Below are 15,000 nucleotides of genomic sequence, written 5' to 3' on the forward strand. Positions count from 1 at the left end.
GTGCTGAAAATTGTAATTTTCCTGAAGGAACTCTCCTGAAGGAATAAATAAAGTACTATCTAATCTAATCTAATCTAATCTAATATCTAGCAACAAAGGGAAGGTAGTTCAAGGTCATGGTGGTAGGTCACAGCTCTCAGGCGCTGACCATCCATACATCACTCCTACGGGATTTGTGTCGGAGGGCGTTGGGTGGGATGGGGTGTGCACGTGTTGCATATATTTTTTGTGTGTGTGTGTGTGGTGTGTGTGTGTGTGTGTGTGTGTCTGTTCTGTTACGAAATTGGAGAGTGGATCCCAAGGATGCAGAGACGTAGTTTGGTATAGTTCCATCCATCCATTTTCTACCGCTTATTCCCTTTGTGGTGACGGGGGGCGCTGGCGCATATCTCAGCTACAATTGGGCGGAATGCGGGGTACACCCTGGACAAGTCACCACCTCATCGCAGGCATATTTTTCCTTGCCCTTATGTGGGCCTACCGAGGATGTCGTAGTGGTTTGTGCAGCCCTTTGAGACACTAGTGATTTAGGGCTATATAAATAAACATTGATTGATTGATATATATATATATATATATATATATATATATATATATATATATATATATATATATATATAATATATATATATATATATACTGCGATGAGGTGGCGACTTGTCCAGGGTGTACCCCGCATTCCGCCCAATTGTAGCTGAGATAGGCGCCAGCGCCCCCCGTCACCCCAAAAGGGAATAAGCGGTAGAAAATGGATGAATATATATATATATATATATATATATATATATATATATGCAAGTAATTTTGCATCAAAATATATACATATATATATATATATATGTATATATATTAAAAATACAGTAATTTCGCATCAAAATATGTACATGTATATATATATGTATGTATGTATACTGTTTGTAAATTTTTGTAATTTTTACTTTTTTTTAATTTATATAACTTTTTTTCAAAATACGAATCAGATTTTTATGAGAACAAAGTATTAAAAAACAACAACATTGATATATTCTCCAAAAACAGTATAATTGTATGAGGATATGTTTTAGTTTTCTGGCATTTTCTAGGAGAAAAAGGTATTTTCAGTACGAAAAATACAATAATGTCCAATAATTATAGAGAAATAAAGTATTTTATTTATTTATTTTCAAATACAAATCATAATTACATGAGAACCAAGTATTTACAAAAAAAAATACAAACAGGACGGGCACAGTGTGGCGTAGTTGGAAGAGTGGCCGTGCCGGCAACCTGAGAGTTCCTGGTTCAATCCCCACCTTCTACCAACCTGGTCACGTCCATTGTGTCCTTGAGCAAAACACTTCACCCTTGCTCCTGATGAGTCGTGGTTTGTCCCTTGCATGGCAGCTCCCTCCATCAGTGTGCGAATGGCTGAATGTGGAAATAGTGTCAAAGTTCTCATGTCTCTCTTTGTGTGGGTTCAGGCTGAGGGTTTACCTGACGGAGAAGGTCCATGGAGTTTGTTACCACCTCTGTGCAAGATCCATCTCAGCCATTATCACCTATCACAACAGGTAGACATCATAACAATAAACACCTGTGTGTGGTACTATCACAACAACACTGCAATGTGTGGGGAACCCTGGTGTATACTATAGCGTCCCGGGAGAGTTAGTGCTGCAAGGGGTTCTGGGTATTTTTTTCTGTTGTGTTATGGTGCGGATGTTCTCCCAAAATGTGTTTGTCATCTTGTTTGTTGTGGGTTCACAGTGGTGCATATGTTTATACGGCCACCCTCAGTGTGACCTGTATGGCTGTTGACCAAGTATGCCTTGCATTCACGTGTGTGTGTGTGTGTTTCATTTCAGAGAGAACAAACCAAAGAGTGGGGGATTTGTGTAGCCAATCACACAACACCTATTGACGTCATCATCTTGGCCAACGATGGCTGCTACTCTCTGGTACAACAACAATATTTCTGCATATAAAATCCACAGACGGTGTATGTACACAGCGTGGGCGTTTTGTCCACTTGTGTCAGGTGGGACAGCTGCATGGTGGACTGATGGGCATGATCCAGAAAGCCATGGTTCGATGTTCGCCGCACATCTGGTTTGACAGAGCGCAAATGAAAGACCGACATCTAGTGGCCAAAAGGTGCAACTACAACATCAGCACAACTGCTCACCGTCCCTTTTTAGTAAATGTATTTTTTTTAAACTCCTATTTTTTTTTAAATTTGTCATTACAATACGCTAATAATACTGGATTTTATTGAATTATGTTGTATTTAATTATCAATAAATATTTTTGCTTGATTATTGCAATAATCAGTAATATATATACAACAAATTATACAGAAATAGGAATACAACTGTTTCCAAAAAATCCTTATCAAAATAGTATTTTTTCATTTTAATTTACTATTTAAAATATCAATATGGGACAAGGTATTAACCGTAGAATTTAAATTTTGATGGTTTTATTATCAATAATTATTTTATTTAGAATTAAAAGTGAGTAAAATATATACAATATGAAAAAAATAAAGATGCAATCCATCCATCCATCCATTTTCTACCGCTTATTCCCTTTCGGGGTCGCGGGGGGCGCTGGCGCCTATCTCAGCTACAATTGGCGGAAGGCAGGGTACACCCTGGACAAGTCGCCACCCTCGTCGCAGGGCAGAGATGCAATTTGAAACATAAAAAAAAAACAACCTTATTTTAATTTACTATTTAAAGTATTATCAATAAAGAACAGAACATTCAACATAAGATATTATTTATTTATCAATAGTATTTTTTTTAAGAATTGTAACAAGTAAAATATATACATTATGAAAAAATAGAGTTGCAATTTGAAACATAAAAAATATCTTATTTTAATTTTATATTTAAAATATTATCAATACGGAACCATAGTATTAACAATAATATATTACTTATGTATCATATTTTTTTTTTGTAATTATAACACGTAAAATATATACAATATGGGCCCGGCGATGAGATGGTGACTTGTCCAGGGTGTACCCCACCTTCCGCCCGATTGTAGCTGAGAAAGGCGCCAGCACCCCCCGTGACCCCAAAAAGGAATAAGCGGTAGTAAATGGATGGATGGATATACAATATGAAAAACTAGAGTTGCAATTTGAAACTTTAAAAAAAAAAATCTGATTTTAATTTACTTTTTTATTTTATTTTATTTTTTAACTAATTGAAATATTATCAATATAGGACGGGGTATTAACATAAGATATTATTTAATTGTCATTTCATATTTTTTTAATTATTGTAATAATATATATATATTTATCTATATATAAATATATATTTATTTATGTGTGTGTGTGTGTGTGTGTGTGTGTGTGTGTGTGTGTGTGTGTGTGTGTGTGTGTGTGGTGTGTGTGTGTGTGTGTGTGTGCGTGTGCAAACATCCATCCATCCATCCATTTTCTACCGCTTATTCCCTTTCGGGGTCGCGGGGGGCGCTGGCGCCTATCTCAGCTACAATCGGGCGGAAGGCAGGGTACACCCTGGACAAGTCGCCACATCATCGCAGGGCGCGTGTGCAAACAATTAAACATAAATAGGAATTAAATAAAAAAACAAACTGTTTCCAAAAAATCCTTATCAAAATAGTATTTTTGGTTTGTATTTACTATTTAAAATATCACTATGGGACAAGGTATTAACCATTACATATTATTATTTAATGGTTTTATTAGAATTAACGATAATAAGTAAAATATATACATTATGAAAAAATAGAGATGCAATTTGAAACATAAAAAAAAAACTTATCAAAATGTTGTTTTAATTTGCCATTTAAAATATTATCAATAAGGGACTACTTGATGTTATTTACGTAGATATTTTGTATTTAATTATCAAAAATATGTTGTTAATTATTGTAAAAATTAGTAATATATATACAGTAAATTGAACAAAAAAATTAATTACATTTTAAAAGACTGTTTCCAAAAAAATCCTTATCAAAATAGTATCTTTTGTTTTAATTTACTATTTAAAATATCAATATGGGACAAGGTATTACCTCCAACATATGATTAATTATTGGGTTTATCATCAATTCTTATTTTATTCAAAATAAAAAATAATAAGTAAAATATATACATTATAAAAAATAGAGATGCAATTTGAAACATAAAAAAAATCTTAGCAAAATACAATTTTTTAAATTTATCATTTAAAATATCATCAATAAGGGACAGAGTATTAACCATAAGATATTATTTAATTATCAGTATTTTTTTTTAGAATTGTAATAAGTAAAATATATACAATATTAAAAAAAATTTGAGTTGCAAATTGAAAAAAAAAAAATCTATTTTAATTTACTATTTAAAATATTATCAATATTGGACGGGGTATTAACATAAGATATGATTTAATTATCAATACATATTTTCTCGATTATTGTAATAATAAATAATATGTGTACAATAAATTAAACAAAAATAAGATTTGCATTTTGAAAAACTGTTTCCAAAAAATCCTTATCAAAATAGTATTTTGCATTTTGATTTAGTATTTAAAATATCATCAATATGGGACAAAGTATTAACTATTACATATTATTATTTAACGATTTTACTATCAACAATTATTTTATTTAGAATTAATAAGTAAAATATACACTTTATGAAAAAATAGAGATGCAATTTTAAAGATAAAAAAATATATATTATCAAAATGTCATTTTAATTTACCATTTAAAATATTATCAATAAGGGAGAGAGTATTAACCATAAGATATTATTTAATTATCAATAATATTTTTTTTAGCATTGTAATAAGTAAAATATATACAATATGAAAAAATAAAGTTAAAATTTGAAACGTTAAAAAAATGTTAATTTTTATATATGACGGACTATTAACATACGATATTATTTAATTATCAATAAATATTTTCTTAATATTTTTAATAATAGGTCATATATATACAATAAATTAAACAAAAATTAGAATTACATTTTAAAAATCCTTATCAAAATTAGCATTTTTCATTTTAATTTATTATTTAAAATATCAATATAGGACAAGGTATTAACTATAACATATTATTTCATGGTCTTATTATCAATAATTATTTATTTTTAGAATTGTAATAAGTAAAATATATACAATATGAAAAAATTTAGTTGCAATTTGAAACGTTTAAAAAAATCTTCTTTTTATTAACTATTAAAAATATCAATATATGATGGACTATTAACATACGATATTATTCAATTATCAATAAATATTTTCTTAATATTTTTAATAATAGGTCATATATATACAATAAATTAAACAAAAATTAGAATTACATTTTAAAAATCCTTATCAAATTAGCCTTTTTCATTTTAATTTATTATTTAAAATATCAATATAGGACAAGGTATTAACTATAACATATTATTATTTTATGGTTTTATTATCAATAATTATTTAGTTTCAGAATTGTAATAAGTAAAATATATACAATATGAAAAAATAGAGTTGCAATTTGAAACGTTAAAAAAAATCTTATTTTAATTAACTATTGAAAATATTATCAATATATGACGGACTATTAACATACGATATTATTTAATTATCAATAAATATTTTCTTAATATTTTTAATAGTAGGTCATATATATATACAATAAATTAAACAAAAATTAGAATTAAATTTTAAAAATCCTTATCAAATTAGCATTTTTCATTTTAATTTATTATTTAAAATATCAATATAGGACAAGGTATTAACTATAACATATAATTTTTTTATGGTTTTATTATCAATAATTATTTCTTTTTAGAATTGTAATAAGTAAAATATATACAATATGAAAAAATAGAGTTGCAATTCGAAACATTAAAAAAAATCGTATCTTAATTTACTATTAAAATATTATCAATATAGGACGGAGTTTTAACATAAGATATTATTTAATGATCAATAATCATTTTCTTTAGAATTCTTTAGAATCATTGTGGCTTGTGCAGCCCTTTGAGACACTTGTCATTAAGGGCTATATAAATAAACTTTAATTGATTGATCGATTAGAATTATAATAAGTAAAATGTATTAAATGTGAGAAAAACAGAGAATCAATTTGAAACACTTAAAAAAAGGACGGACATAATGCAAGGTAGACAAAAAGTAACATTCTCATACACAAAACTTTGAATAAAAAATGAAAGGCCTACTGAAACCACGCAGTCTGATAGTTTATATATCAATGATGAAATATTAACATTGCAACACATGCCGATACGGCCTTTTTAGTTTAATAAATTGCAATTTTAAATTTCGCAGGGAAGTATCATGCTAAAACGTCGCAGTATGATGATGCGTGCGCGTGACGTCACGGATTGTAGAGGACATTTTATTCCAGCACCGTTCACAGCTATAAGTCGTCTGTTTTCATCACATAATTCCACAGTATTATGGACCTCTGTGTTGCTGAACCTTTTGCAATTTGTTCAACGAATAATGGAGACATCAAAGAAGAAAGCTGTAGGTGGGAAGCGGTGTGTTGCGGCCGCCTTTAGCAACACAAACACAGCCGGTGTTTCCTTGTTTACATTCCTGAAAGATGACAGTCAAGCTTTACTATGGAACAGAGCGGTCAAGCGAACACAGTTGGATTGGACCACACACACAAAGTACAGTGTATTATGCAGAGATCATTTCAAAAGATCGTGTTTCGAAGAGGGTTCCTTGCGAAGGGCAGAGATGGGCATCGCCACCACCCGTTGAAATTTTAACATTGCAACACATGCCAATACGGCCTTTTTAGTTTAATAAATTGCAATTTTAAATTTCGCAGGGAAGTATCATGCTAAAACGTCGCGGTATGATGATGCGTGCGCGTGACGTCACGCATTGTAGAGGACATTTTATTCCAGCACCGTTCACAACTATAAGTCATCTGTTTTCATCGCATAATTCCACAGTATTCTGGACTTCTTTGTTGCTGAATCTTTTGCAATTTGTTCAATTGTTAATGGAGACGTCAAAGAAGAAAGCTGTAGGTGGGAAGCGGTGTATTGCGGCCGCCTTTAGCAACACAAACACAGCCGGTGTTTCCTTGTTTACATTCCTGAAAGATGACGGTGAAGCTTTACTATGGAACAGAGCGGTCAAGCGAACATGATTCCCGACCACATGTTAACCGGCAGGTTCCGGTGAGAAAATTGTGGTAATAAGTCGGCTCTTACCGTAGTGAAGTGAAGTGAATTATATTTATATAGCGCTTTTCTCTAGTGACTCAAAGCGCTTTACATAGTGAAACCCAATATCTAAGTTACATTTAAACCAGTGTGGGTGGCACTGGGAGCAGGTGGGTAAAGTGCCTTGCGCAAGGACACAACGGCAGTAACTAGGATGGCGGAAGCGGGAATCGAACCTGCAACCCTCAAGTTGCTGGCACGGCCACTCTACCAACCGAGCTATGCCGTAGACGTGAGCGGAGATCTTGCGTCATTCCTCCTGCACCTGTCAAAGAAGCAGCTGCGGACTCTCTTGCCTCCTCCCACCGGCCGCCCCCGACCGTCGGATGCTTCCACCGTGAAGGAAGCATTGGCTGCCTTCGCCTCGTCGAGAAACGTGGCTTCCGTCAGAGACACTGGCGGTCACCACACCCCTCCGACTTTCAGGTTGTACAGGTACGACCGTATAATCTCACTAAAACACTAGTAACACAATAAGCAGATAAGGGATTTTCCAGAATTATCCTAGTAAATTTGTCTAATAACATCTGAATCGCCCTGCCATCTATTTTTTTTTTCTTCTAGTCCTTCACTCTCACTTTCCTCATCCACAAATCTTTCATCCTCGCTCAAATTAATGGGGAAATCGTTGCGTTCTCGGTCCGGATCGCTCTCGCTGCTGGTGGCCATGATTGTAAACAATGTGAGGATGTGAGGAGCTCCACAACCCGTGACGTCACGCGCACATCGTCTGCTACTTCCGGTACAGGCAAGGCTTCTTTATCAGCACCAAAAGTTGCAAACTTTATCGTCGATGTTCTCTACTAAATCCTTTCAGCAAAAATATGGCAATATCGCGAAATGATCAAGTATGACATAGAATGGACCTGCTATCCCCGTTTGAATAAGAAAAAATCTAATTTCAGTAGGCCTTTAAGAGAAAGGCAAGATTTCAAATAAATTTAAGCCACGTTCCCTTGTATAAAAATGAAACAAAACAATGTAATATTGGACTAAAAAATAAATAAAATAGGACAAAATGTAGAAGGAGTTAAAGCAGCATAGTTATATACACAAACCCCGTTTCCATATGAGTTGGGAAATTGTGTTAGATGTAAATATAAACGGAATACATCCATCCATCCATCCATCCATCCATTTCCTACCGCGTATTCCCTCAATGATTTGCAAATCATTTTCAACCCATATTCAGTTGAATATGCTACAAAGACAACATATTTGATGTTCAAACTGATAAACATTTTTTGTGTGCAAATAATCATTAACTTTAGAATTTGATGCCAGCAACACGTGACAAAGAAGTTGGGAAAGGTGGCAATAACCACTGATAAAGTTGAGGGATGCTCATCAAACACTTATTTGGAACATCCCACAGGTGTGCAGGCTAATTGGGAACAGGTGGGTGCCATGATTGGGTATAAAAACAGCTTCCCAAAAAAATGCTCAGTCTTTCACAAGAAAGGATGGTCCGAGGTACACCCCTTTGTCCACAACTGTGTGAGCAAATAGTCAAACAGTTTAAGAACAACGTTTCTCAAAGTGCAATTGCAGGAAATTTAGGGATTTCAACATCTACGGTCCATAATATCATCAAAAGGTTCAGAGAATCTGGAGAAATCACTCCACGTAAGCGGCATGGCCGGAAACCAACATTGAGTGACCGTGACCTTCGATCCCAAACCGACATCAATCTCTAAAGGATATCACCACATGGGCTCAGGAACACTTCAGAAAACCACTGTCACTAAATACATTTCGTTGCTACGTCTGTAAGTGCAAGTTAAAGCTCTACCATGCAAAGCGAAAGCCATTTATCAACAACATCCAGAAACACCGCCGGCTTCTCTGGGCCAGAGATCATCTAAGATGGACTGATGCAAAGTGGAAAAGTGTTCTGTGGTCTGACGAGTCCAAATTTCAAATTGTTTTTGGAAACTGTGGCCGTCTGTGTCCTCCGGACCAAAGAGGAAGAGAACATCCGGATTGTTCTAGGCACAAAGTTGAAAAGCCAGCATCTATGATGGTATGGGGGTGTATTAGTGCCCAAGGCATGGGTAACTTACACATCTGTGAAGGCACCATTAATGCTGAAAGGTACATACAGGTTTTGGAGCAACATATGTTGTCATCCAAGAACGTTATCATGGACGCCCCTGCTTATTTCAGCAAGACAATGCCAAGCCACGTGTTACAACAGCGTGGTTTTGTAGTAAAAGAGTGCGGGTACTTTCCTGGCCCGTCTGCAGTCCAGCCCTGTTTAATATGGAAAATGTGTGGCGTGTAATGAAGCGTAAAATACAACAGCGGAGACCCTGGACTGTTGAACGGCTGAAGCTCTACATAAAACAAGAATGGGAAAGAATTCCACTTTCAAAGCTTCAACAAACATTTATTGAGTGTTGTTAACAGAAAAGGTGATGTAACACAGTGGTGAACATGCCCTTTCCCAACTACTTTGGCACGTGTTGCAGCCATGAAATTCTAAGTCAATTATTATTTGCAAAAAAAAATAAAGTTTATAAGTTTGAACATCAAATATCTTGTCTTTGTAGAGCAGGGGTGTCAAACTCAAATACAGAGCGGGCCAAAATTTAAAAATGAACGAAGCCGCGGGCCGAGGTTGAACAAATGAATCCTTTAATGGGGACCCAAACAAGTTTTGCATTGAATATTGACAAAGGAAATCTTATATAACTTTATAGTGACATGCAAAATTGAGTTTAGAATAATAATAATTAAAAAATATCAATGGCATCCATACCCATTCATTTTCTACCGCTTATTCCCTTTTGGGGTCGCGGGGGGCGCTGGCGCTTATCTCAGCTACAATCGGACGGAAGGCGGGGTACACCCTGGACAAGTCGCCACCTCATCACAGGGCCAACACAGATAGACAGACAACATTCACACACTAGGGCCAATTTTAGTGTTGCCAATCAACCTATCCCCAGGTGCATGTCTTTGGAAGTGGGAGGAAGCCGGAGTACCCGGAGGGAACCCACGCATTCACGGGGAGAACATGCAAACTCCACACAGAAAGATCCTGAGCCTGGGATTGAACCCAGGACTGCAGGACCTTCGTATTGTGAGGCAGACGCACTAACCCCTCTGCCACTGTGAAGCCCTATCAATGGCATATCAAATAAAATAAAAATACAAATTGAATGCATCTTTTCGGCGGAGGGTTTGAGTTAAGGCGGGGTTTGGTGGTAGCGGGGGTGTATATTGTAGCGTCCCTGAAGAGTTAGTGATGCAAGGGATTCTGGGTATTTGTCCGGTTGTGTTTATGTTGTGTTACGGTGCGGATATTCTCTCGGAACGTGTTTGTCATTCTTGTTTGCTGTGGGTTCACAGTGTGGCGCATATTTGTAACAGTGTTAAACTTGTTTATACGGCCACCCTCAGTGTGACCTGTATGGCTGTTGACCAAGTATGCCTTGCATACACTTGTGTGTGTGTATGAGCCGCATATATTATGTGAGTGGGCCGGTGTGGTAGCGGGGGTGTATATTGTAGCGTCCCTGAAGAGTTAGTGATGCAAGGGGTTCTGGCTATTTGTTTGGTTGTGTTTATGTTGTGTTACGGTGCGGATGTTCTCCCAAAATGTGTTTGTCATTCTTGTTTGCTCTGGATTCACTGTGTGGCGTATATTTGTAACAGTGTTAAACTTGTTTGTACGGCCACCCTCAGTGTGACCTGTATGGCTGTTGACCAAGTATGCCTTGCATACATGTATGAGCCGCATATATTATGTGAGTGGGCCGGCACGCTGTTTGTATGGAGGAAAAGCGGACGTGGCGACATGTATGGAACGCCAAAGGCAGTGCTTTTACGGCCTTCCCCAATATTATTGTCCAGGTGGAAATTCGGGAGGGGCACTGAACTTCGGGAGTCTCCCGGGAAAATCGAGAGGGTTGACGAGTATGAGTATTAGCGGTGAATGCGGTGTTACTGCGGCGGGCCAGCTCTAATGTTAATTTGATATTGCCTCAAGGGCCAAATGAAATTACACGGGGGCCAGAGTTCGACACCCATGTTGTAGCATATTCAACTGAATATTGGTTGAAAAGGATTTGCACTTAAGATGTGACTTTAAGGTTTTACTACTTACGTATAAAATACTACACGGTCTAGCTCCAGCCTATCTTGCCGATTGTATTTTACCATATGTCCCGGCAAGAAATCTGTGTTCAAAAGACTCCGGCTTATAAGTGATTCCTAGAGCCCAAAAAAAGTCTGCGGGCTATAGAGCGTTTTCCGTTCGGGCTCCAGTACTCTGGAATGCCCTCCCGGTAACAGTTCGAGATGCTACCTCAGTAGAAACATTTAAGTCTCACCTTAAAACTCATCTGTATACTCTAGCCTTTAAATAGACCTCCTTTTTAGACCAGTTGATCTGCCGCTTCTTTTCTTTCTCCTATGTCCCCCCCTCCCTTGTGGAGGGGGTCCGGTCCGATGACCATGGATGAAGTACTGGCTGTCCAGAGTCGAGACCCAGGATGGACCGCTCGCCTGTATCGGTTGGGGACGTCTCTACGCTGCTGATCCGCTTGAGATGGTTTCCTGTGGACGGGACTCTCGCTGCTGTCTTGGATCCGCTTGAACTGAACACTCGCGGCTGTGTTGGAGCCACTATGGATTGAACTTTCACAGTATCATGTTAGACCCGCTCGACATCCATTGCTTTCGGTCCCCTAGAGAGGGGGGGGTTGCCCACATCTGAGGTCCTCTCCAAGGTTTCTCATAGTCAGCATTGTCACTGGCGTCCCACTGGATGTGAATTCTCCCTGCCCATTGGGTGTGAGTTTTCCTTGCCCTTTTGTGGGTTCTTCCGAGGACGTTGTGGTCGTAATGATTTGTGCAGTCCTTTGAGACATTTGTGATTTGGGGCTATATAAATAAACATTGATTGATTGAAATCATTGTATTCCGTTTATATTTACATCTAACACAATTCCCCAACTCCTATGGAAACGGGGTTTGTAAAAATAACATTGAAAACATAACATTTCCATAAAAATGCAATTGTAGAGTACATTTTAAATAGGTTGATTTGATACAAGGTACAGCCAGAAGAATAGAAATGATAAAGCAGTTTAGTGCAAATTGATCCAGTGTACATCTTGGACTTCCAGGCTTGGAGAGCATGTTGCTGACAAAACCAAACAGCCCATCCTCATCTTTCCTGAGGGTGTGTATGCTATTCCATGAATTCTATGCAGCTTATGCACTTTCATCTAAGCACATCTTCCATCTGCAGGAACATGCATCAACAACACGTCAGTGATGATGTTCAAAAAGGGCAGCTTTGAAATCGGCTGCACTGTCCACCCAGTGGCTATCAAGGTGGCCTTCTTCTTCTTCTTCTTCTTCCTGCACCCGGCCGCTGTTTAACACCCACGCATGCATGTTGCAGTATGACCCGCGCTTTGGGGACGCCTTCTGGAACAGCAGCAAGTTTGGCTTGGTCAACTATCTGCTGAGGATGATGAGCAGCTGGGCCATCGTGTGCAGCGTTTGGTACCTGCCGCCCATGAACAGACAGGTAATGGTCATCACAGCTGAAGAAACATGCATGCAAAAGTGTTTTTTGTTTTTTTTTTCCACAGAAGATACATTGTGCACACTTTAGTGCAGGGGTCACCAACCTTTTTGAAACCAAGAGCTACTTCTTGGGTACTGTTAATGCGAAGGGCTACCAGTTTGATACACACTTTAAAAAATTGCCAGAAATAGCCAATTTGCTCAATTGACCTTTAATAAATAAATATATATATATATACATATATAGGCAACACCCTAAGAAAAATATTCAACAAGAACTACATTAAATTGAGCTACAGCTGTATGAATAACATGCAACAAATCATTTCAAACCACAACAAAGCAATTGCAAAAGGACGGCCCACCCCCAGACTAAACGACTCTGAAACCAATAAGGAATGTAACTGTCGCAAGAAACCTGATTGCCCTCTCAACGGGGGGTGCTTACAGACATCAGTCGTTTACCAAGCAAAGGTAACACGCAAGGACATTAACACATCCGACACGTACGTAGGATTAACCGAAGGAGCGTTCGAAACAAGATGGAATAATCACAACGCCTCCTTTAGAAACCAGACTTTGCGGAATTCTACAGAACTCAGCAAGCACATTTGGAACCTCAAAGACAATAATGTTGAATATTCAATAACATGGCAAATTCTTGCATCCAGCACACCTTACAACAGTGGTAATAAAAGATGCAACCTATGCTTACAAGAGAAACCGTTTATTATACATCATCCAGATCTATCATCCCTCAACAAGCGCAGTGAAATCATTTCAACATGCCGCCACAGACGGAAACACCTCCTAGGTAACTTATGAGCCAATCACCACACCCTACGCCTGCCTGTACCCACCCACTCTGTGCCCTATATAAACCATTGTATGTGAATGCTTCCATTAAAATCTCCTGATGATTGAGGGAACCCCTCATGAAACAGTTCTGTAGAGACGAAGTAGTCTTGTGATTTTTCCCACACCTACATATTGCGCTCTACCACGGTATTGAGCACTATTCTCTGGATAATCCAATCAAGACATATATATATATATATATATATATATATATATATGTCTTGATTGGATTATCAATATATATATATATATATATATATATATATATATATATATATATATGTCTTGATTGGATTATCGAGCACTATTCTCTGGATAATCCAATCAAGACATTGAGGGGTTCCCTCAATCATCAGGAGATTTTTCTCCTGATGATTGAGGGAACCCCTCATGAAACAGTTCTGTAGAGACGAAGTAGTCTTGCGATTTTTCCCACACCTACATATATATATATATATATATATATATATATATATGAATATATATATATATTTAAAAAATGGGTATTTCTGTCTGTCATTCCGTCGTACATTTTTTTTCCTTTTACGGAAGGTTTTTTTGTAGAGAATAAATGATGAAAAAAACACTTTATTGAACGGTTTAAAAGAGGCGAAAACAGGAAAAAAATGAAAATTTGTCAAGCTTGGACATGGATGGTGTGTGCTCCTTCGACGCAGCGGGATTACAGGACGAGCCAGGCGTGAATTCAGGTACATGTTTTTTTTTTTATTTAAACACTGTAATCAAAAATAATCAAACTAAGGGCGCTCACAAGGAGGTATAAAACTTGGCTACAAAATATAAACAGGAAACAAAAACACATGCTCGATTGGCATGAATGAACTATGAACAGAAACAGCACGATGGCATGACTATATACAAACAAAACAAAACTAGCACTGTGGCATGAATACATAAACTCACTCGGCATGAAACTGTGGACGAGGACGTGAAGGTTGGAACAGCATGGGTAGGGTGCGTGCGAGTGTGAGAAGATCCCAGAATGATGAACAGAAAGAAAATGACTTAAATACTGGCTGTGATAATCAGGAACAGGTGCGGGACTGAGGGCAGGGGCGTGACAAGGTGGGAACTAATCCGTTGGCATGGAAACAAAACCAGGAAGTGCAAAACGTGACTGAATGTCCAAAATCAAAAACATAACATGGCAAAACAAAACATGATCCATAGGTGTGACGAAATTAAATTTTGAAACATAGTTTATCTTCAATTTCGACTCTTTAAAATTCAAAATCCAACCGAAAAAAATGAAGAGAAAAACTAGCTAATTCGAATCTTTTTGAAAAAAAAAAAAAAATTTTTTATGGAACATCATTAGTAATTTTTCCTGATTAAGATTAATTTGAGAATTTTGATGACATGTTTTAAAT

The 15,000-nt window shown here is 36.8% G+C and overlaps 1 pseudogene; it reads left to right on the plus strand.

Annotated features, from left to right (window-relative positions):
• Positions 1 to 15,000, plus strand: part of LOC133535835 (glycerol-3-phosphate acyltransferase 4-like) — a 24,832-nt pseudogene that overhangs the window by 7,284 nt on the left and 2,548 nt on the right.

Source organism: Nerophis ophidion, linkage group LG17, assembly GCF_033978795.1.
Source record: "Nerophis ophidion isolate RoL-2023_Sa linkage group LG17, RoL_Noph_v1.0, whole genome shotgun sequence".
In the NCBI taxonomy this organism is placed as follows: Eukaryota; Metazoa; Chordata; class Actinopteri; order Syngnathiformes; family Syngnathidae; genus Nerophis; species Nerophis ophidion.